Source organism: Phaethon aethereus (genome assembly GCF_964289735.1).
Source record: "Phaethon aethereus genome assembly, chromosome: 3".
In the NCBI taxonomy this organism is placed as follows: domain Eukaryota; kingdom Metazoa; phylum Chordata; class Aves; order Phaethontiformes; family Phaethontidae; genus Phaethon; species Phaethon aethereus.
In genome coordinates this window covers 54,466,723-54,492,044 of record NC_138576.1, presented here as the reverse complement: position 1 = coordinate 54,492,044, position 25,322 = coordinate 54,466,723, and positions in this window count along the sequence as shown.

Here is a 25,322-nt window from a genome sequence, read left to right as displayed (position 1 = left end):
AACTTCAAGACTGGTCTAGTGGCATATTCAGCCACCACATAGTTGAAACCTGAGGTGATCTGGAACATGGTAAGGAGAACATGAAAATGATTCCTTATCTCTCTGAACTCTTGCTTCATGTAACCCATAGAATAGTTCTGGTATTGATTATGAAGTTAAGTCTGTTCTGGTTTCAGCTGGGATAGAGTTAATTTTCTTCCTGATAGCTGGTGTAGTGCTGTGTTTTGGATTTGGGATGAAAAAAATGTTGATATCATACTGATGGTTTTAGTTGTTGCTAAGTAGTTGAGGACTTTTCAGTTGCCTGTGCTCTGGCCTGCCATCAAGAATCATAGAACCATTGAATAGTTTGGGTTGGAAAGGACATTTAAAGGCCATCTAATCCAATCTCCCTACAAAGAGCAGGGACATCTTCAACTAGACCAGGTTGCTCAGAGCCCCGTCCAACCTGACCTTCAGTGTTTCCAGGGATGGGGCATCTACCACCTCTCTGGGAAACCTGTTCCAGTGCCTCACCACCCTCATTGTGAAAAATTTATTCCTTAGATCTAGTCAAAATCTACCCTCTTTTAGTTTAAAACCATTATCCCTTGTGCTATTGCTACAGGCCCTGTTAAAAGTTCTGTCTTCCTCTTTCTTATAAGCCTCCTTTAAATACTGAAAGGCTGCAATAAGGTCTCCCCAGAGCCTTCTCTTCTCCTTGCTGAACAACTACAACTCTCTCAGTCTTCATAGGAGAGGTGTTCCATCCCTCTGATCATTTCTGTGGCCCTCTTCTGGACCTGCTCCAACAGGTCCGTGTCTTTCCTGTGCTGAGGGCTCCAGAGCTGGACACAGCACTCTGGGTTGGGTCTCAACAAAGTGCAGTAGTGCGGAAGAATCACCTCCTTTGACCTGTTGGCCATGCTTCTTGTGATGCAGCCCAGCATGGGAAGCTGGGAGGGGACACAGCCAGGACAGCTGACCCAAACTAACCAAAGAGATATTCCATACCATAAGACGCCATGCTCAGTATATAAACTGGGGGAGTTGGCCGTAGAGGGGCCATGGCTTGGCAACTAACTGGGCATTGGTCAGTGGGTGCTGAGCTGTGCATCACTTGTTTTTTATATTCTTTTATCATTATTATTCTTCTTTTTCCCCCCTGTCCTATTAAACTGTCTTTATCTCAATTCACAAGTTCTACCCTTTTTCTTTTCCTATTTTCTACCCTATCCTTCTGTGGGGTTTGGGGAGGAAGTGAACAGCCGTGTGACTGTTCTGGCTACCTGTCGGGTTAAACCACAAGAAGTCTTCAGATGCTAAATTGCCTGGATTATGAGGCAAGAAAGATTATGGCAAGTGCAAGCTGAAGGAACTGTATGCCAATCTCTCATTAAGTCTTTTAGAAGATAATAGGTACCCAGCTTTTATTCTAATGCTAATATTTCTCAATTATAAGAGTAATTTTTAGAAATTATTTTCCCTTTAACTAGTCATACTTGACACTAGTGAGACCATGTCAAGAATACTGTACCCAGTTTTGGGTCCCTGCGTTCAAGGTATATGATGGGTTAGGGTCTGGCTGGAGGATCAACAAGGTAGTCAGAGGCCTAGATTGTGTGGCCTACAAAAAGAAGTTAAGGCAGATAGGATTTTGCCCAGCAAAGCAGCAGCTAAAGGGCAATGTATTTGCCTACAACTATTCTAAGGACAGTTACAAAAATGATGGAGACAAACTCTAGATTCTTGATAGTTCCAGACAGTCTAACAAGGGTCAGTGGACAGAACTTGCAGCTTGGGAACTTCAGGTTGGACATTATAATAAATAAATGAATAAATATTGGAGGATCATGCACTGCAACAAGTTACCCAGAGAGACTGTAGAATCTCCTTTTCCAGGCAAATGAGCACAAGAAAGTAGTCTATGGATATGAAAACAATGATTAAAGTCTGAAGATAATGAGAGATTTTGTTCAATGAATGCTGCAAATACCATTCTGTTAGCCACTGCAGAACTATTGCTGATTTCAACATTTTTTGGTTTCCAATGGAGTTATGGGTCCCTGTAGATTTGAAGTGCATGGATAATAAAGTTTTTTTTAGTAGCCTTTCACAGATCCTTGAAAAGTAATCCACCAGCCTCAGGGAACTGTCTAAAGTAACGTTGCAATAGGTTGATGTGCTCAAAGACACATGAACAACTAGACTGTAAATATAGAAAAGTGACATCCTTTTATCCTGACTTCATGCAACATTTAGAAAAATACCAAATTGATCCATGATTATTTTCAAGTACCACTGCAATGAAAATTTTAAAAAGTACAATTATATGTAAATAATCCATATGTTTGTGATATAACTGTGTTTATAAAGGCAATGGTGAGAAAAGTAAATTGAAAGATTTTCTTCTCGAGTATAGAATCTCAGACCCAAGTGTATATGTGTACACAGATATGTAAATGAAAATGTAAGAGATTCTGTAATTGAGAGTTATTAACTTTGCAGATATTATTTTTGTTTTCTTCTTATTATTACTAAAATTTAGAACTTGCATCTACTGGATCATTCTGAATTTTCTGATTATTTTGCTGCCTGTAGTGTAACATATACGGATGCTAGCTAGGAAAATTCTTTTATTCAGTTTGTAAATATATCCTGATATCATCAAATGGAAAATTGTTGGAGAGTTGGAGGCCATAGTATCTTTACACCTTAAATAGTTTATTGGAAAATAGTGAAAGACAGACACAAGAAAGAACAGAAAATACCAAAGAACTTGCCAAAATTTTCTGAAAAATATGAGATGAACGGTACTGAATTGCTTTAGGCAGGCACAGAGAGGAACTTCAGTGTCTTTCTGTCTATGAGAAACAGATTCAAGTCTAGCACAAGTGGGTTTCTTGAGTCAGAATGTTTGAGCCAACTCAACTATATAATGTGAAAACAATTCATTTATACAGCAATCCTTGACATAAAAGCAAATGGAAGGGAACTGTTAATTCTTGTCAGTATCAATTGTGTTGCTACCATTTTCTCTTTCTAACTATGGGTTCATAATCCATACTAAAGTGTATGTTAGCTTAAGCTGAAGGGGGAATTATTAGGCTTCATGTAAGTAGTCTATAAAATCAGCATTACTTTGTTACTGGAAGATTATACAGTCTGATTAATGGAAAAGACCCAACTGGACTAAACACTATATTTTATTGGCTCTTTAGTTAACAGCCTGCAGTGGACAGTCATCTGGACTACATTTGAAATACAGCTGAATGAAACATAGCTTAATGAAAACCCACAGGCTATAAAGTGAATGTTACAAAGCAGAGCACAGAGCATTTAATGTACTCAGCACCCACTGACTGTTTTATAAATTAGTAAAAATATGCCTGGAAATCAAAACAATCTGAAAAATACATTTTCTGTCCCTCAAACATGGGTACTTTACTCCCTCTGTGCTCCAAGATTTCTTTTCTGTGCTGGGTAACAAGATGGTATCTTTATCAAACATCTTCATCTGTGAAGTCAGTGAGCATCTATGCGTTCTAGTCCTATTCTGACAAATTCCTCTAGCACAGGAAAATCATATGTTTTTCTAGAGGTCCAGATGAGCCCTGAAATTGCTATTCAGTCTGCAACTTCATTGGACCCCCAAAAACAGGACGAGAATGTCATACGGAGGATAGAAGAAGATGAGGACTTGGACTGGGGCTCAGGCAGTACTAAATCTGTAGTGCATTGAACCTATCTTTACAGCATCAAGGAGATTTTTTTGGTCAGCACATGTGTCAGACCTGTGTTGTAATTTGCAAACGTGTCACCATTTGCTCTTGCCATTCTTTCTGAGCTGGAGCATCCCTAGCCAGGCTGATTTCACCTGCAGCTCTCCACGTGGCTCAACACCATTCTAACATTCTGACTCACAGCTCTCCTTAGACACGTGAATGAGCTGAGATCCAGCCCAGGCACATCAGTATTGAATAGCCCAGGCAACTTACTAGTCATCTGCCTAATACTCCTAATTGTATACATCCCACCCATCTTGTGCAGTTACGTATGGATTGTGGAATGTGCAGCACACAAGGCCAAAGAGCTCAACCAGCTGTGGACCCTGTGGTCAACAGTGCCACATTCCTGCTTTTCCTCACAAGAGATCCTCTGTGTTTTTAAACAGTTCAGAAAGAAAACTTTCAAAACTGCCTTTGAAAAGCAGTATGACGTGCAGCGTAGCTGGATTCTTTCTTGCACAGCCCGAAACCTTCCATGTTTCTACAGCCTGTACACCTATATCATTGTGAAAGTACAACCAATTTTATTGCATCTTCAAAAGAAGCAAGATTGTGCTGTATATTTTAGCAACCACACTTCCCTGCCTCCCAGCAACGAAGATGTAAAAGTAACTTCAAAATTACCTGCTTTGGATAATAGTACTTTTTTTCAGGTCTGCTTTTTCTTTGAAAACTTGTGCACATACTTTGGCAGTTTAGGCTTTGAATGACCTTGGCAAACGTTCATCTGTGGCGAACAGCCTGTTAACGTGACAGTAATGTTGACCTTGAGCTAATTCCTCTCCAAAAATGCAAATTGCAGAAGTTCACATGGAAGTGAAAGAAACAATTAAGTTTGACATTGTTTTCAATTGCCTCACAGCTGCTGTTGGGTCTAGTTAGACGGATTAAAAACACAGTAAGATACATCAGGAGAGATCTTAGGTCAGAGCTGTGAAAACAACTGATGTTTGTTTGTTTTGCATTAAAAAAAAGATAATTTCCTCCACTGAAGGCTGTTGATAACCACCCCTAGGGCTTTTGGTTGTATTCCAGACAAAATAAATCTTTCTGCATGATGTCACATAAAGAAATTAGTGTCCCCCATTGTTGATTTGCATTTAAAGTCTAATTGAATGTGTTGGGGTTTTTTTTAAACTTTTTTGGTCAAGGCAATTTATTAGCTAAATATGGTAGAGTTTTCTTATATCTGTGTGTAATAACACTTTCTAAAAATAACAGAATGGTACAGAAGTATTTCAGAAACAAGAAATGCAGACTTCCATCATATTAGAAGTAAACAGAAGTGAGTAAGAAATCATCATGGTATTTCCTTTCTTTTCAAATGATCTCTCATAATCAAACGTGAATACAAATGAAGCCAGAGGCATCTTCTTAAACATTCTGTATCTATTGTACTCATAAGAATTGCTTTCCATACATCAGAGAGTATGTATAGAACTCAGCAAATGAAGGCAATTTGGAGCAACAGGAAAATGGAGGGAAAGGCAGTGAGCTGAAAGAACAAATGTAAGCAACGTGTACTTCCACATACCTCCCTTCCTCCAGGTCTTAACTCACAGATTATGATGATCTTGCCTCCTTTTTTCTTTATTTTTTTCAACCTTTTTCTCCCAGATGTTAAATGAACATTATTAAGGACACTGCAAACTTCTGAAACCCTTGAAGATAAAGCGAGTTGTTCCTCTCTAGTAAGAAATGGATGTTATAGGTCTGGGGAAGATCTGAAGATGTGTGGTCATGTAGTTCAGTATGTGACTAGCAAAGTTGTGAAAAAATGTACAGTGATCTTTGAATTATACCATTTTAGGAGCTGGTGTATGTTGATGGCTAATAAGAAATGAGTCCCAAGGAGTTATAGCATTTTCATGCCTTATTCTTAGACTGCTGGAGCCTGCTCTATCTGCCTTAGTTCTTCTTTGATCGATTGCTGGAGCACAACTGAGACTCTGATGATTTGAAGGCTGAAAATTCATACTGTTTTGAGGGAATTCTGAATAAAGTTAACCATGTAGCAGTGGGAGTTGATAGCTAAAAGATACGTCATTCTACTTGGTGAAATTCAGTACACTTCAGGCTAGCAATGGAGAAATAGAAACAATCTTGGAGTTTTCATTACTTTTTCTGCAAATATTAATTCACATTCTTAATGATTGTGCTGGTGGACTCTGTCTCCAGTTGTTGTCTTTTGGGAAGGATGTAAAACATGAAAGACCATAAAGCAAGAATTGTTTTTAAACGTATTCTCGCAACATGAATCTCAAATATAGGAAATATTTTAAGAAAATACACTTTGCTTTCATGACTTGTGCCACCACTTTAAATTCTCTCACAGAGTGTGTTTAGCATATGTTGATTTGTTTAAAATTTTATAGTTTGATAAAGTTAAAATATCTCTCTTTCAATTAGGTTTAAAAGCTATTTTACTTTTCATAATATAATCAAATAATAATATAATAGTTGGAGCTTAAAAAAAGGCAAGAGAAATAATAATTTCATCAAATTTCTAAACCAAAATACTTTATATGTGTTTTTCTATAGTCTCATTTTGATTCTTTCGGTCCAATTCTGAACAGAAAAATCAGTTTTTAGCTTTCAGATTTTCCCATGAAACAGAAATTTGATTTTCCAACTATTTCTCTATATATATACAATTGTTCTTTAGATTTCTGCTCAGAGAATGGAATAACATATGAAAATTTCATATGAGAATACATGGGGAAATCACAATATATTCTTAAATTTGAAAAAAAAATCATCAATTAATGTTATGCACTGCAAAACATTCCCCCATTGTTATTGATAAAGTTTTTTGATGATGCAACGGAAAGGAAAGTTTCTGAAGTTTTTCTTGTTTCTGCCAGATAAAAACAAAAAGAGAACTAGCCCTCTGGGTCTAACACCATAGAAATAAGCCTGGAAGTCATAAGGTCATTTATTTGGTGTTGGGTTGATGGTTGGACTTGATGATCTTAAAGGTCTTTTCCAACCTTAATGACTCTGTGATTCTGTGATTTTAATTTTTTTTCTTTACCAAACTTTAAAGAAAGAAAAAAATGAGGAATGATAAAATTTTCCTAAAGCTGACTTTTGTTTCATTGTTTGAGAAGTATAAAGACAAACAAACAAATGAAAAGTTTTAAATGGTGTGGACTGAATATTTCTGTATAGTTACCTAAACCAAGAGTGAGAAATTGATTAAATAATGAGGTATTTATAATTGATTAAAAGTAAGCCAAACTTTTTACAAACGCAGTTATAGTAACAGAGAGTTACAAATCTCTTTCTTTATCTCCTGAAATTTTCCATCCATTCTTATATCACAACCATGCTGTGCCCCAGTGTTCACACAAGCAAGAATAAAATGTTGGAAGTGTGGTGGTCTCTGGTGTATACCTCCTTGAAAGCGACCACTTTGATTAAAATTGCCTAAGGGTCTTCTGTGTTTTTTTAATGTAAAAATACCAATAGTTAATTTTAGACATTTTAATTTAAAAAATAAATTAAAAAGCAGAAGTGCAAACAAGTTATTTGTCTCTTTGAATGTCATGTGTAAGGAATCAGATACCACTACATTTAGGTATCACTAGCTGGTTTTAATCCATGTGGTGGCACAGTCTAAGGGTCTCAGCCTGACTCATTTAACTTCTTTAGAAAACTTTAGGAAGTTCATTTGCAAGACATTGTAAACTGAAATGCTGCCGCTGTGTTACCATATGATTTCTTGTTCATAGTTTAAAATCAGTATCACTTAGCAGGTAATTCATTTTGCCTGTTTGTTCACATCGGTTAATTCAATTGACCTCCAGCTTTTGGAGGAGATAAAGGGATTGGGATAGCTCTTTGGAAATTCTGACTTGGATATGCTTCTACTGTATAATTCTAGCTGGTAGTTAAGCAGATATTGTATTATTCCCCAGTGTTTCATTGCTTTCATGCTTTCATTCAATTTTTAAGCTCAGGAAAGGCAATACTAACAACATCTGACTCAGTGTGCTATTAAAATACTGTGTACCTTATTTAAGCATGACTGAGCTGGTATTTTTCTCTTCCTTTTAAAATTATGTAACCATGGAAATAAACTCCTTACTTAATATATAAGACAATATCATGACATAATTAAAGGGTATAAAAAACCCAAAAGCCACAAGAATATAACAGCTGAGGGTGTGATTCTAATCAGTAAATATTAGTAAATATCTTTCATTTCACCAGTCAGATATCTTTTCATTCCTAGTTGTTTTTTCAGTTATATAAATTGATGGATATTTTAACTACCAATCACATCTACCAATCAGTTAATTGCAAATTCAAATGGTCACAACAGGTTGCAAATGATATGACCTTAATTTCTACTCATGTTGATTATGATTACTACTTTGTCAAAAAATAAGTATTGTGGCTTTTTTCTTCAATGTTTTAGAAGTTAAATACAAATCAAACTCTCCTCTTCTCTTTGCCCTTAAACAGTAAGGGCCAATGGACCTTTTCTTCTTTACATGTTGTACAGCATTTTCCCCAATAGAGCCTTCCAGTCAGTCCCTGGGTTGACAACCAGAATTTGGTTCTCCGGCCTCCTGCAGACAAACTTGGGTTTGTCTTCTTTTCTGTTTCCAAATTTGCTTACAATATTACTGACCAACTGCAAAGTCAGACATGTGGGGAAGAAAGGGTGCCCATGTTACATATTCACTTTCAGCATATGGCAGCTTTGCTGGCAAATCCTTGGAAACAAGTACGGAACTTTCATTGTTACTAGCATCCACTTACTTTTGCAATGATTACCCAACTCCATTTTATAGCTGGCCTTGTTTTTCAGTGTGTGCCATGATCACAAACCAAGTTAGCAAAAAAAGTCTCTAAAATATTTATAAAGTCTTATGACTCAGTGTTTGGAAACCTGAAGGAACCCATTTGCTCCTGAAGGAACACATGCTGAAAGAAATAAAATTTCTTTGTTTTATTTTTCTCTGCGTGCTCTGCATTGGTATTTGGGATTAGATCCAGCTGAGGATTGCAGGTCCAGAATAGCAGCATTTGTACACAATCTGTAAGGAGAATCACTTGCCTCAAGACATAAAGTAGAACAGGAATGAAAACTGTAAGAGTAACAAGCATGCAAAAGTACAAAAGTAAGGAGAATTTTTCCCTTCCCTCACCTCTTCAGAGTGTACCAATTCTGGAGACTGTGGTGGGGGGTGAGTGTCCAAATCACCTCCAGGAAAGAGAGAATCTGAGCAGATGTTTCCTTCATCCCAGATGCTCTAGTCATGAGACTATGGGGAAAAGGGGAGTCATTGCCCTTGTTTTAAGTATGCCTTAAGTTTGCCAGCTGGACCAGGCATGGAAAGCAAACTAGGCAAGAAAACTCCTGGTTTGTGTCTCTGTAAGCTCACCGCACAGAGAATTAGAGTTGGATGGAAACACTGTGAAACCCCCCCCCCCCCCCAAACAGATTTGAATAAAAAAAGTGTTAATTCATTCAAGCCAGAATGGATGGACTGTACTGCTAAAGGTTCAAACTTCTGCTATCTGAGGCAAGTTTAGGAAAAAAGCCTTCTGATCTCCAGGCAGGTCAGGCACCGTTCTGGGAACTTCTTAAGCTTAAGGTCCCCAGCTCTAACACAGCATAGTAAGGAGTCTCCGGGGTGTCATTTGCTGCTTATATTAGCAGTGAAGGCCAAAAGTCAGTTCCTCTGAGTAGCTATCCAGACCAAGACTAGAGTTCAGAAGCATCAGGCAAAATTGTTGTGATCTGGTGGGAAGGGAAGGGAAGGGAAGGGAAGGGAAGGGAAGGGAAGGGAAGGGAAGGGAAGGGAAGGGAAGGGAAGGGAAGGGAAGGGAAGGGAAGGGAAGGGAAGGGAAGGGAAGGGAAGGGAAGGGAAGGGAAGGGAAGGGAAGGGAAGGGAAGGGAAGGGAAGGGAAGGGAAGGGAAGGGAAGGGAAGGGAAGGGAAGGGAAGGGAAGGGAAGGGAAGGGAAGGGAAGGGAAGGGAAGGAAAGGAAAGGAAAGGAAAGGAAAGGAAAGGAAAGGAAAGGAAAGGAAAGGAAAGGAAAGGAAAGGAAAGGAAAGGAAAGGAAAGGAAAGGAAAGGAAAGGAAAGGAAAGGAAAGGAAAGGAAAGGAAAGGAAAGGAAAGGAAAGGAAAGGAAAGGAAAGGAAAGGAAAGGAAAGGAAAGGAAAGGAAAGGAAAGGAAAGGAAAGGAAAGGAAAGGAAAGGAAAGGAAAGGAAAGGAAAGGAAAGGAAAGGAAAGGAAAGGAAAGGAAAGGAAAGGAAAGGAAAGGAAAGGAAAGGAAAGGAAAGGAAAGGAGTATTCCTGCAAACAGGAAAGCCTGCTTTTAAGCCAAAATTTAGATAAAATACACTTCTTTCTTTCTTCAGGATATAGATTCACATTAGTGTTAGGCCTGTGTTAAAAAGTCAAATACCTTTTTTGTTATTAGTTTATTTTGATGGAAACTAGAGGTAAGGTGGGGGGGGGAGGAAAACAGCCAATACTATGTGACTATCCATTTTTTTGTGAACACCAGGGATTTCTGTATAAGTGGAGTCACTTACTGACCCAGCAGATATTTAATGTAGACATATCTTGCATTACATTCTCTGAGAGTGCAATGAGTAAATGGCTGTCAATCAACCAATGAACAGCTCTGAACTTCCTTCTGTGCCAATATCAGTCATTCAACCTGTGCAGCTCCCGGGCACAGCTGACAGCATCTCTCAACAGAAAATCAAGCCTTGGGCCGCCGTCCATGCTATGCAGCTAATTCTTTTTTTCAGCATGGAAATGGCTTACTTTCTGCTATTAAGTCTGGTTTACTGCCATCCTAGGAGGATGTATGGAAAATTCCTTTGTATCCCCTATGGAAATATATTACTAGTTTATTATAGCATTTCCTCACACACATTTTATTTTCTTAGGCCCTCAGGGGGAGAATTGCCTTACACTGTTCTCAGGAATTTAAAAACTCAATTGGATCTGGATGTATTGTGTTCTAACACTAAGCTGATCATTCATTTGATTGTCATTTAGTTTCTGGAACTGATACATGGCCTCTGTTCTTATTCCCTGCTAAAATTTGGTGAACAAAACTAATGAAGAATAGATAAGGATACTGACTACAGATTTCTGTAACACTTGGTGAAAAAAGTCAGACAATCTGGGAAGTTAAGAATAGTTAAGTATGTATTTTACAGAGCCAAATCTGGACACTTTTCAAGGTAATGTGCTTAAGGAAAAGTAAGACACAAAAATCAAAATAATTGAAAACTCTTAATAAGGTAATTTATCATACCCCTCTTTTCATCACAGGAAAATTATCTCCATCTTACATTTCAAAGACTACTGAGCAATGTAAGGTCACTGTAAAAGACTATTCAGAAGTATAGGCACAAAATTTTGTGAAGAAGCTCTATTTCTGCAGTACACATTGCATATTGCTTTTTATGACAGTTTCCACATTTAAAGAAAATAAGCCATAAAGTCCCTGGGCGAGTAGTATCCAACATCATGGGCAATTGTCTAGACTATGTAGATAACCAGTTTAAGCAGGCTTTTTACCCAGACATTGCTAAATACATGCAAAATTTACCATGTCACTCAGGGTAGGAAATAATCCTAACAGTAGAGCCAGCTGGCAAAACTCAACTCCCACCGGCCCAGAACATGTTCCTAGTGATAAGACTGCAGTTCTTATGTGACTTCATTTCAGTGCACTGCTCCAGATTTGTAAGAGTTTAAATACGAGTAACTAAAAAAAAAAAAAAAGGAAAAAAAAAGAAAAAAAAGAAAAAAAAGGCACTCAAAGGCTTGATTGATTTATGTGTAGTTTGAAGATCATCACCAAATGAAAAACCCAGCAGATGTCACACTCCTGGTGGGCATCATTAGTGTGTTTTTTTGGTACTTTGTTCAATATTTTGTTTCTGTAGTCAACTAACATAGGGATCAACTATATTAAAAAGTTGACTATATTTAGTCTATATGTTGAACTGAATAACTTGTATGTAGATAAAACAAAGTTTTAAGCCAAATTTCTATAATTTTTTTATTGCCTGAAATGAAAAAAAGGGCTTTAAAATGCAAAGCCTCAGGCAACGTTAAGATCAGGCAGTGGCAATAACCTGCCAACTGTAATGTTTTCAGACGAGCAGGCTTTGTTAATTCCCAGTAGGCTTACTGAGGAGATGATTTGGAGGAGTCATTCAATTCTACTATCTTTCCAAAGTGAAACTGAAGGTTAATTAAATCTGCAAGAAAAGTTCATGATTATATGTTACAGAACATGAATAATTACCATAGTAGTAAGTTTTTCTTAATTTACACCAAGTGAATAAAATAATCTTTTACACAAAATTATAAGCAAGATTATTTTTCTAGTTATATAGTAGTATCATTTAATAGTATTTGTTTAGTTGATTGGGCTTATACAATTTGGGAAGCTTTGAGATGCTAAAGTTAGACTGTTTCATTGTATGTTTATTGATCCAATATCTCCGTATGAAATATGTTTGTTCTTATATCTATGAAACTTATTTCTTTCTATCAGTCACAGATTGGTAAACTAGGTTGCATACGTTTGCATTTGTCATGCTCTAGTGTGTTCGGTGCAGCTTGACTAAACTAATGACCTTTACCATTTTTTTTAAAAATAAAATACCTTTATCATCATTCTTTGTTATTTTCCTTATTGAGCAAGAAGGATCTATTCCCTTACTAAAATACTACTGGTTTCTAACAGAAAAAAGTAAAAGAACATTAACGAACACCATGAAGTGAATGTCTTCTTTTATCAATATAAAGATATAATACTATGTCTACGAAAGCATGATTTTAAGCCTAGTTAAGATGTGTTAAAATCTGTTCTTGATCACATTGAGACATCACTGAGGGCAAAAATGGCTACACCAGACAGTCAGATGTTGACTGCGTGTTCATTGTCATTTCTCATCACAAAGGGAGCAGCAAGGTTACAAGGCTGAAAAACAGGTGGATACTACGAACCCACCAATTTCAACAACTTGATCGTTAAGTCTAACCTGATAATTGTGGTTCTTTTTAGAGGAAGCATTTCTACCTGGGAGGAGTGCTTTAAACCCACTGGAATACCCTCTGATGTCAGTGGAGTTGAAGCACATGCTTTAGTGCTATGCTGAATTGAGGCGAGCCCATGGACAGCCTCAGATCCTGTCTTCAGCCTCGGTCTTTGCAGGTAGGCTCTGTCTCATAAGTTCCACATGAATTGGCAGAACTGAGTTTCAGCATATTTTGAAGGAATTTGCAAAGGTCTTTGGTGCTCCAAGGCATCAGCTAGAACATGATCACCTTCAAATCATGAGATTTCATAGTACTGAATGTTTTCCTATATCTGCTTGTCTGACATCTAAGATGTAACGATGAGAAAGTGAACAGATAATCCTCAGATTTGCAGTGTTAATTTGTATATGACAAAATAAGGCTAGCTGGTAGGTACTTAGTAGCTGCCAAGTCAAAGGGAAAGGCACTAATTTTGCTTTATTTCTCAGAAAAATTGGGGGAAGGTTTCAAGGATTTTCAAGTTAGCAAATAATCATCATATGGAACATTATTCTCTAAAATTTCAGTAGAGAGAGCACTGAAGAATGTAGCAATGGTTCCTATTCATTGTGTAAGTGGACATTTTTACCTTATGCTGGACTTCTACGGTTTAGATCATTCTCTCAGCTACACTAATACCAAATGACAAGTAATTCCTCCAGTATCAATAGTGTTTATGCAGTAAATTACATGGTGTAATTCATCTTACACTCAGGCTTGTGGCATTTGCTTTTATCATTTTTTTAACAGAGAGTTTTCCAGGGTAATAAGGTAAAACCATCCAGATCCAGGTTTGTGTCATTTTCAATTCCTTGAGTGCTTTAGGAATGCATCCTTCACCAGGAGGCATACTTTGAATTTTCCAATGATGATTGTGACAAATGCTGAGAGAGAGAACCCTTTAATTGCAAAAGAAATTGATTGTTTGGTAAGTCCATTAAGATATTTTTTGCATTCCCAGATGGTCTCTTGGAATAACTGGTCTTAATTACAGTCTTTTTAGAAATAATGGCTGTGTGTTACTTTTCCAAGTACCCTGGCAGAGTAATATTAGCTATTTTGGGGTATAGATAATTCAACTTTTGGCTCTCAGAGAACAAAAATTTTTGCAGTATAGGTTTAAAAGCCCTAGAATCCACAGACTAAAAGTTGAGTATCAGGCTGAAACAGAGTAACCACTCATTAGTACAGAAGGCTACAGAATCACTTAGGGATAAAAGTACATGGTGCTGCCTTCAGCAGCACATGAGCTTGTGGGATTGGAAATCTGTCATCCGTCAAAATTTTTCCTGTGATCTCACTGGCCTTTCATCCTGGCATTAAGTCCCCGATTCTGAAGAAATTTACAATTGCTCTTCATTTTAGATAGATGAGCCCTGCATATATTCAATGAAAACGTTCAGCTTCTTTACTGCTCTTTGTTCAACTGCCTATTCTCCTTTAGTCTCACACCAAGTTTTAACCCACTAGAACAGTATTCAAAAACCTGTTCTCTCTCACCCGCTCCTTTCCCAGTCTCTGTTCTTGCTGTTTCTTCTTGGAAATAAGCTTGTGTTCCCCATAGCACAGTGAACTTGCGCATGTTTTCTGTCAATGTAGCTTTGAAAAAACACCCTCTTTCTTTTTCATTGGCTTTACCTAAGCAGGATTTTAGTGTTCATGATTTGAGGTGCTGGATTGTAAAATTCACAGATAGAAGTCATCTGCCTCCTTCCTTCTTTACAGTAAAAATCCACAACTGATTGGAAGCAATTTTGCTCTTGTGTTTTTATGGCTGATTGCAGGACAAGACACAAAACATGTAAGTAAGTTGCCTACTTGTGCTATCTCAAGAGAAAGCTAGCTGCTCCTTTTGTTGTCCTTTCTTTGCGCATCACCGACTGCTCCTAAGTGAGCTATAAAATGATGATACAGTAATGTGATGATACACAGCACAACGGTAACACAACCAAGCTGAAACGTTTCTCAAAGGCAGCTCTGTGCTAAAGGCAGGGCTCCACACTCTTTGAAGCCCAGCAAGTGGTCGGCTCCACTTCGGGCAGTTGTTGTCAGAAATGTTAGCTGAGATTTTGCTCCAGCTGAAAAATGCTGCGTAGGCAGATCCACCGAAGGAGTGTGAGCCTGGGCCTTCCTTTATAGTTGAAAACAGATTGGAAGAGGAAAGGAACATTTCTTCCTGTGGACCCACTCTGCCCTCCTGGCAGGAAGCTCTTTGCAGCTGCACTGCTGGCCACCTGTGACAGCAGCGCTCAATAGCTGGATATCCTGTTGTACGGCTCGGGTTCTCAGCCATGCAGGACAGCTATGTGGAAAGTAAATTGTGACTTTCCAGGGTTTTAAGCATGCCAAGATCAGGTATGAAAAAAAAGGACGCTGGAACTCACCGAATCCCAAATCTTTTTGGCACACTGCAAATAACGAGCTTGGTTTCCAAGACACGCTCGTGTGTTTGCATGCGTGCATGCGTGTAGGTGCAGGAGAGGGAGGTGTTTTATCTCAGCTATGGTTTCAGATCCTCGGCAAGCTATTGAGGAGCTAAGAGCTAGGGGAGAGCAACTGAAACAAGTAAACATCAAAACTAGCCACAAAATTCCAGTGTTCAGATGGAAAATCCAAATTGGTTCAAATAAGAATGTCTATGAAAGAACCTCAGTTTTGGCCCATCTCCACTCCTTTGTGCAGGGAAAGTAAAATCAGAGCATGTGATTTCCTCTTCCAGAGATGTGGGACAGAGGAAGAAGTGGGATTCTAAAACAAAATCTGGAAAACATTTCTAAACATGAATCACAGTTTTAGGCGCTGGTAGATTTTTTTTTTTAAGGACTTTACACAGGTGAAGGCATTCTACGTATCCCAGGGCTTAATTTTTTTGCCTGAAGAGGAGGGAACAGATTTAATTCATGATATTATACGTTTGGATAAATGTTTTATAGTGGTTTTCTTTGAAGCACTTAGTCTTGCCTTGCAAGTAAGAGACAGGCTGCCTTGCTTCTGCCTTTTGTAGACTAGTAATTCCTATACTTTATGGTCAATTAAACCATAGGATTCCTGGGAATTTAAAAGTTGAAAGGATGAGCAGACTGTCACTTATGCTTAGACTTAATTCCATCTGACAACTAAACAAACATGGAGTAGTAATACACCACTGTATCAAAGATGGATTCACCTTTTTTAGAGGAAGTTCCTTGACACTGTATTTTAATGAATCTTGCTATCTAACTCTTTTAGATCTTTTCAAAAGCCCATCCAGAATGAAATTTGTTTAAATGAACATCAAATCTAAGTGTAAAGCCAGGAGAGAAATATGTTTGTATGATCACTTACAATGCTTATGTTTTGAAGTGTTTGCTTTAAATTTTATACATACAAACTTAACTTCCTTAAACGCACTTATTGTTACATACTGATGAAACTGCAGCAAATATATACATACAGTTCTTCCATGTTTCTGCATATGTGAAATACTAACTATGAGGTTGTTGGGTGTCACTGAGGCTGACAAACTGTCATGAAGTACTTAACATGAATTTAAGAAAAAAACCCACGTGGTTTTCCACAACAAATAGGTCCAATAACAGGAGCCACAACTCACAATACAGTAACACAATGAGCTACACCATTGTACCAGAGGTTTTCTTCAAGGCTGGTGTAACAGTTGTAGGTGCTCAGTCACAAGTTAGTGTGTCTGAGTGCATGAGAGAAGTGACGTAAAAACATATTTATTCAAGCAGAATGAAACAAAGCTCACGTGTAGTAGATGTGCTCAAAGATAAAGGCACCCAGAAAAAGTGTAGGCTCAGGATCCTCCTACAAGAGATTTAGAACAGTGAGCACAGAAATTATCTCTTCTTGGAGCCCGCCTTTGTCAGTGGCTGAAGACTAGTTATATTCTTTATGAATAATGGAAAGGCATCAAAGAAACTGCTCACTCTGCAATTTCTCTCTCTAAGAGAAACAACCTCCAAGATCCACTAATACCAGCCAAGTGATAGAATCTGAAAGAAGAAGGAATAGTATATGTGAATAATTTGTCATCAAAACAAATCTTGACCCTAACTGTTAATTTAGGAAAGTTAACATTGAATCATCAATCCTTTGCCTTGTCTCTCTTTAACCAAAAGTAGACTGGACCATCCGAGTGGAACACCTCTGAATTAAATGAATTTATGCCAGGGTTACATCTGGACACACAAGTGACAATTAAAACAAAAGGGCTAGCAGATATCTCCAAAATCTTCATTAAAAAATTCAGATGAACTTTCATGGAAAATGTTGTGTGGTATTCCCACAGTCCCATTTGGCCTGCTTCACTTACTGCAGTAAAGTAGAACTAAATCTTGTTTTAAGAAACAACTGTCTTCTCCTATAATATGATAAATATTAATTTGTCCAATGTATATTAAAAACTACTATTAATCAAACAAATCTGATGTCTAGATTTTTTCCAGATGAGCAAACACCAGACTGGTATTTCTCAGCATTGACAGTCTCCCCTGTTAATTTCATTGAGAATGCCTTTGTTTTGTTTGCAGGAACTCATCTTTCTCCCTATGAGTGTGTAGAAGGTCATATGTTTCCACAGTGTCTCTGCCAAACACAGTCAAAAGAAAGGGTCTTTTGAATCACAACATGCTTGCATTCAAGAGCTCTGGTGCTTCAGAAGACTGTTTATTTTGTTGCTCCTTTGCTCTCTTCTTATTTGTTATTGAAGTTAAATAAAAATTACAATCTTAGGCCTGTTGATTCACTTGTCCTTTTCTTGCGAAAACCTGTTTTCTTCTTTGGAGGGCCCTGAGTGTTAAGTTTTCCCTTGTAATATGTGTGCAAGCCCAGCTTTGCTGTGAACTCTACCTAGGTGTTAGGGCTCTCTTTTTTACAAGTCTTACAGCTGATAAGAATAATTGTCACCCCTGTGTCTGATTACAAGAAAACAGGAGATTAGTCCGTAATAATGATAAAGTACTCAGGGAGAACCACAGGTTAAAAGTAGAGATACCACTATGGTACGTGCACTGGTAATTAAGAACTACAAAGCAAGGAACCCCTGGGGAATATGATAGTCTTTTAGTGTTTATTAATGCATTTGCTACTATTATCATTTTGTATTACTTAGCTAATTTTGTGTCAAAACGCCTCAGAAGAGTATCCTATTGGCTAGATTGAAGGTTTGTCTTTCATAGAAAAATACATAAAGGCTCCAGAGTTTCCTTCGATGCCAAAGTAGCTCTCATTACCACTTTTTTCCCCAAATTGGTTGGACAGCTGGATCATTCACTGCATTTTTTTTCCTACATATTAAAGTTGATGAGGTCCAGGCATAATGCTACTTCAGTTTCAAAAAACTTGCTTCTTAAACTACCATATAGCTTTTATTCCAAGCCAAATGTTCTGTAGAAAATTTCACAGGTCAAGAAAAAAGTAGGTCAGATGTGTTTCTTTGAACATAAATAAAATTCTGCAGTTGTAGCAGACACACACACACAAAGATAAAATACATCTCATAAAGATCACTGAAATGCATAAAAGCAGATTTCCCTTCTCAATAACTACAGGTTCCAGCCTTGCTGTGAAAGTTACTATGTGGTATTCCTTGCTAAGCAAGAGGGCAGAGAGTTATCACACAGTCCATTATGACTGCCACAATTCCACCCCATGAATTTCAGTTAGGAAAAAAAAATTGAGACCTAGAGTATTGTTGGAGGGGCAGGCTGAGGTTAGGCTGTAAAAAAGGAACACTGACTGCATATTGCTTGAGGCAGAGCAAAGGATAATTCAAAATCTTAATGTAAAACAAAACCTGTTCATTGCATGAGCATGTGAGCAAAGCCTGGTAGCAGTAGAGTGCACAAAATAATTCAACATAGACCTACAGAGTAGGTGTGAAGAAGTTGTCCCTTTCTGGTGAATGGATGGCTTTTTGTTTTAATTTCATGAAGTTTTCTCCCCTAGTCTGAGTATGCTTCCCAAGTGAGTATTTTCCAAGGAGGCCCTTGGAATCCAAGTAGTCACTTTGTTCCTCGCAGTCGGGCATACAAGTTATAAGTAACCAGAAGAATAACAAAAACAATTGAAACATGGCTATCTTGACATGGACATCAGTTAAGAGAATATACTTTACAGCCGTATTAGCCTTTTCTAATCTATATTGGGTCTGGAACTGAAATAAATCCCACCAGCACCACAAAATTTATCTTTTAAGTCATGTGTAGTTGTATCCATGTCCAGCAAAATATTTAAAACATATATGTTTCCTATATCTCCTGACGTCTGTATTCAAGGGCTGTGAAAACAATCTTAGGCTGCTATGACTTACGAGAAGTAGAAAATATATGCAGAATAGAAAAATATATGCAAAAAGCTCAACTTTAATTAGAATGCGGTTTTCTAGACTTTTTCTGGTATTTCTGTTATTATTAATGGCAAAAGATAAATACAGCTTTCTCAGTGGGATTGGAAGAAGGGAGGGTGCTAAAAAGAAGATGTTTATTTCCTGGAAATTGTGAAGGTTTTAAAATTCCTTTTCATTCCTCAGTAGGATGAAAATAAGCCATGTTCATATTTACATAGAGGAAAAATAAAAACTTGAGAAAGGGTAAGAAGAGTCAAAGGAAGGTTGATAAACACATACATCTGGTCCTGCTATGACTGGAGCAATCATCTTAACCATCAAATTGCCAGTTATTTCATTTATTTTGTGACTGACACTCTTTTCCTTCATAGGAATAATCTATTATTTGTTGTCTTATGGCACAGCACAGCTCTAGTACCAGAACTGTCCCATTCCAAAAGACATAAATAAATAAATAATGCTAGTAAAACTCATGAAAACATTTGTGCTAGTCACATCAAGGGAATGAAATGGTAATACTGGGCAGGAATATGGTGCACCTTCAAGATGTCTGTCATTTAAAGTTAAATCAACTCTACTATTGGTTTAGTCAAGGCAGACTGGACAGCATTCAACCCAAGCACTCTAGCCTTCTTCTGTTTCTGCCTTTTATATTGTTAATGTAATCTTTCTAGTTCAGCACATTCTCCTTTAGGCATGCCTACACTAAAGTAGACAGGACATATCTCACTTAAGGATCTTTCTGAATTGATTGGCTTTAAGCCAGCTCTGTGCAAGAAGTCACATATCCATGTTCATATGGCACTGTGGAAGTTCAAGCATGCCCACAAAGTCTATGAAAATGGGATTGTTTTGTGCACAGTGCTATTTTCAAAGAACCTGTCAGGTGTAAAACCTGTTTTCATCAGTATTGCAACATGGTGCCAGCAAATCTGGCAGAAGGACTCTGTTATATCACCTTTTCTGCGCCTTGCTAGTTCTTCCTGCCTTCTTGGTTTAGCAAAGTATTAACCTGCCATTTCCAAGCACTGTCAGTGAGTAGCACACAGAGTATTTTATGCCAGATCTGCCAAAACTGGACCGGAAACCATACTATCCTTGATCTCAGAAGCTTAAGTGGTACTGCTCTACAGGCAATGAGGGTTTGGGATAGAAAGGGAAAATATAAAAGCAAGCAGATTTCTTTTCCTGTTCTTACTTGTAAATAGGCTTGATGAAGTGTCTATTAATTGTAAGCCCAAATGTCTCTTTGATTTTAGATTTCATGGCTGTTTAGTTTCAGGAGGAAAGGCCCCCAACTCAACAAATTATGATATTTTTTTCAACATCTTACAAACAAAATAATAATCATAAAAAACAACAAAAGAGAAACCAATTTGGCTGAAGCTATGTGTCAAAATTTAAATATACCTGTCATGAGACTTTATGTCTGCTGAGGAAAGCTAGGAGCGAAGCTCTAGTCTATTTAATGTCTCAGACATACATATGCAGTTATGAGTCTTTCACCCAATACAAAATCAATAATTTATACAAGAAATCCTGCATGTGTCTCTCCTAACTACCAAATAATAGATGAAAACTGACAGATAAAAGCCCAGCTTCAACAACATCTCATAGAAAGATACCATGTACATGCAGGGCATCAGTTAAATCTGTTCTCCTGAGCATGTACCGTGTCATGATTGGAGCTGGAAGTAAAACTCAGATGAGGAAAAAAAAAAGAAATTAATGTTTAGCTTTGGGGAGCAATAGATTAACTTAGTTGGACTCCAAATAACAGGACAAGAAGGTCACAGGATGATTTAAGAGGCAGTCATGCTTCTTTCTTCCAACCTCATTTAAGATCACATTGGAATCGTATAGGGCTTGTTACCAATAAAATGTCTTGGACCACTCCACAGTCAGAAATGTAAGATGCACGGGGATACAGAGAGAGCTAGCAAGCAAGCAGGAGCTTGTTTCCTTCTGCCTTGTATAATTGCACTCTCCTGGGACTGTGTCCCGGTCCCTGTTCTCAGGGAGTTTTTCATTAAGCGGTCTTTGGGTAAATGCATAAGCAGTGTTTGGAACAGAGTCTGAATGCCAAGCTCCCCATTTTCAAATGTGCCTCCTTAACGAGGGGCTGCAGTGTCATGTGTTCAGTCTTGGGCTTTCACAACACTTTCATTACCGGCTGCACATTGTCCTACCTTCAGCAGCAAGGGTGGAGACCCCCACTTTCTCACCTTTGCCATCATCTGGGCCAGAGTGTATCCCCCTGATAAATATGAATGTGGACCTCTTCAGGCTCCAGAGGAAGCTGAATCCCCACTTGTTGCATTAGTACTTTCACCACTGAGTGACTATGAAAACTTGGGCATTTCTCTGCCAGCTGTGGTTCCACATGAAAGATCGAAACTGTTGTACTTGATGTTGAATTGTGCTGGCATTGTGTATCAGCACATTTTCACAGATGTGGTGCCTCGGAGATGTTGAAGTATGCAACCAGAATGAAAGATAAACCAGGAATACGTTCACCTACCAGGCTCCCAAACCAAGCTGTACTAGCCTTGCCCCTTATGACCCTTGAGGTGTTTGTTCTGAGAGCCAGTCCTTCTAGATCCTGCAAATGGGGCTGCATGGCTTTTTAATGATCCTATTCAAACCCAGGCATCCGACCTGAAACTGGAGCTGTAAAATGAACAGTCTGTCTGGTCTACTCTTTGGGGACCTGAGCAGCCAGGTGATGTTTTTAACGATTCTCTTTCTTGGAATTAGAAAACAAATTTCCCTTAAAGTGAGATTTGCCGCAGTTTCTTAGGAGACCAGAAGCCCACAGGCAGTGGCTTATTATATGAACTGAAGGAAGATACAAAACATTTCAGAAACTTGTTTTAGTTTGCACTCTTATGGAATTTCCTTTCACAACTGCAATTCAAAAAGAAAAGCTCTCAAGCACTTGAAGTATCTAAGCTTAGGAAACTTTTTCCCTGCATCTCCTGAATTTGATATTCTATTTAGATCATGTTGGTATCACCTTTTCAAACAGCTTGTGTTTTGTTTCACAAGTTCATTTTTAGCAGACAAGGAAGCAATCAGTAAGCTTCTCTGTCAGGGCACCCCTTGCTCTCTGCCTGCTCTCAGTGGAAAGAGTTCCCCACATCTTTCCAACTCCCTGTCTTCTGACCACTCCATCTCACCCTGTACAGAGCAAAACATGCCCTTGGCCCAATACACAGATCTTTTTTTCATGGATAGTGAAATTCAGTTCATGATTTATGCTAACATTTTTTTCAAAGGTGAGTGATTTTTTTTTGTTTTCCTAATCTGACTACCTCTGCATATCCCTATTTTTCAGTGGGTTTTGTTCCCTTATTAAGAATTGATCTTAATTCCTGGGAACATGATCCACAGAGCAACTGAAGAGAATTCTTGCATGTCTCCTGAGACTATGTCAGACTTTATTAGTATGTAGTGGCACTGATACCCATCTTGCTTCTAGCTGAGAGCTGGGAACCCACACAAGAGGAGTAAGTTCTCCAGCATTTGATACTTGCCAATAAATAGCTGGATTTCATGGCTGCTTGTGACCATCTGCTTTGGAAAATGTCAGTATCAGCTGAAATTGTACCTAAAGGACAGAGGAAGCCTGTTGACTTAGAAGAGAGGTGTTTGGTTGTTTTTTTTTTTCAATCTTGAAAAGCCATAATGTACAAAAAGTTATGGAAAATCAAGGCCTAAATTCTCCTACAACTGATGATCAAATAGAAAATAAAATAATTATAATAACAACAAATAAAACTAATTATTAAATAACAATAATTGATGATAAGTTAATAAAATATTTCCCTTCTCCACTCATCATATTTCCAAGTTAACCAACACCAACTATTAATGAGAGCTCTGCAATTCTGCAGTTTACTACAACATAATAGAAAATGCAGGTAGCTGCATTAAGCCTACCAAAACTCTCTCCTTTGTAGCAAGATCTTTAATAACTAAATTCATGCCCACTGTGTGTGGCAACAAGATGCTGGAATCTGGCATAAAGTTGTATTTAATTTTCTCTTGGTACAACCTTTTAGATCCTAATTCCTGTACTGCTCAGGGCTTTTAACATTAATCTAGATAGAATAATTCTACTGTGTGAGTAGACCAATTGTCTGGATCAGTTTCTTCTCTGTGAAGTTTCTGAGGCAAATGGCAAAACCTGGTTATCAACTTAAAAAAAGACAAGCTAAAAATCAAGCTACAAAATTCACACCTTCAGAAATAAATAAATTCCGTCCACGATTAGAAAATAAAAGTCTATTCAACACTCAATGCTTTTTGTTGGAAATCAGACCGCTTATTTGGATTTAGGAATGCAACTTCAGGAGCCCTACTTCTTTAAAATGTTTGCTGGTTTGTTTTGCAGAGAAGTTAATCTGTTTTGTTTCTATGAATAATGAGCTCATCTGTTCATAGCCTTTATATAAACACGTCGGTTTGGAAATAAACAAATGCTATCCACTAAAAGAATACACATCAACACAAACACCTTCTTCTATATCAGCCATATCTCTGTCGTTTGTATGGTATTAAGTTGATTTAAGCATATTTAAGTGAACTATATTTAAGATTTACAAGGAACTGCATTGAGACCATAATCAAATGAGTAACAGTGTCTACCAAGACCACAGTTTAATTGTTTCAAGCCTCTCAAACATAAGGGGCACCATGGGGAAACACATCTTTATTAATCTTTTCTTCAGAGAGGATGAACACAGCTGAACTGTGTTACCCCAGAGGTAGAATAGTAACAATATTTTCCAGTGGCTTAGTCTGCTTTGTAGACTTTAATCCAAAGAGTTGATAATAAATTCAAGATCATTGACAGTTACGCAAGCTTTTGTATCCTATGAATTACAGGTGTTTTAAAAATTGCATATATTAAGGCACCTAATCTTTTTACTGTTTATTGAGTTTGCAGTGTATTTAAGTAATGTTATTTTAAAGGTACTAAGCTGTGCTTCTGTTAGATGCACACTGCCATTTCAGAACTATAAGTAAACTCAATTTAGCTAACTCACTTTTAAAACATGTCTTTTACCTTATTGCAGATAGATGTGCCATTCCTGCTAACAGTGCCCTTAGAGGTTTTCCCTCCATGGCAGAAAGGGCGAAGCCCGAGTAAGGACTGCCCATCCATTCCTCTTCTCTTCTGCCTCACCTATTGACTGCTATCATCATCTTCTTCGCTTCCTCCTCAGTAGCACAGACATAAATTCAGTGAGATGACCTGGGCTAAAAAGAGTTTTTCTTTCAACTTATTCTTAATACTTACTAGTGCGCTATGGGGCAGAAATGAAACTGAGGAGTGCAGATTCCTTAAAGCAGCATTGCCACTAAAATGCTTCACACCCTGGGACCAGAGCTCAGAAGTGTAGTTCCATGTAGATTTTATCTGGCAACAAAACCGTCTGAAGAAGGTATTTTCCCCCTGACCTTAGCTGTCTACTTCTACCACAAATTAATCTCCCTCTTTTACGCTGATGAAGTCTCCTCATCTCTCGTCACCTCACCACTCCTTTTTTTTTTTTTACACTGTTCTTGAAATATGTCATCAACACAGCAAAGAAGGTGGAAAACTAGATGAGAAGTGGTGTGAAAAATAACATGTAGTTGGACAGATAGGGAGTATTTCACCCCATATAAGCAGTAAGAGTACACAGTGCTCTCTTCCTCTCACAATACTCGTCCTATTTCCTGGGCTTTGACACTGATGGTGTCACCCCAAGGAATCTGCATTAGAGACAGAAATCTAATCCTTGTCCTGATCTGATATGCTGAATTCCTTATCTGTCCTGTCTACTCCATAAGGGATTCGTCACAGTTGTTGGAATCACACCTGAATTTTCAGAGGTTTATTTCTAGTAACAGCCTATGTATTTTAACTGTACAAACAGCCTTTGGGCATTAAAGTTATTGGTGAACTTTTACGATACTGTTTTTTGCCATGAACTTAACTTGACTTGGATTCAGTTCACTCAGGTAATTTACAAACAGTCTGTTGAAATCATTCACTGTGCCAAAAAGTTTATTCCCTTTTTCAATATGGTTGATTTAGCAAAGTCCATTTAAGTGAAAACAAAACAAAGCAAAACAAAACAA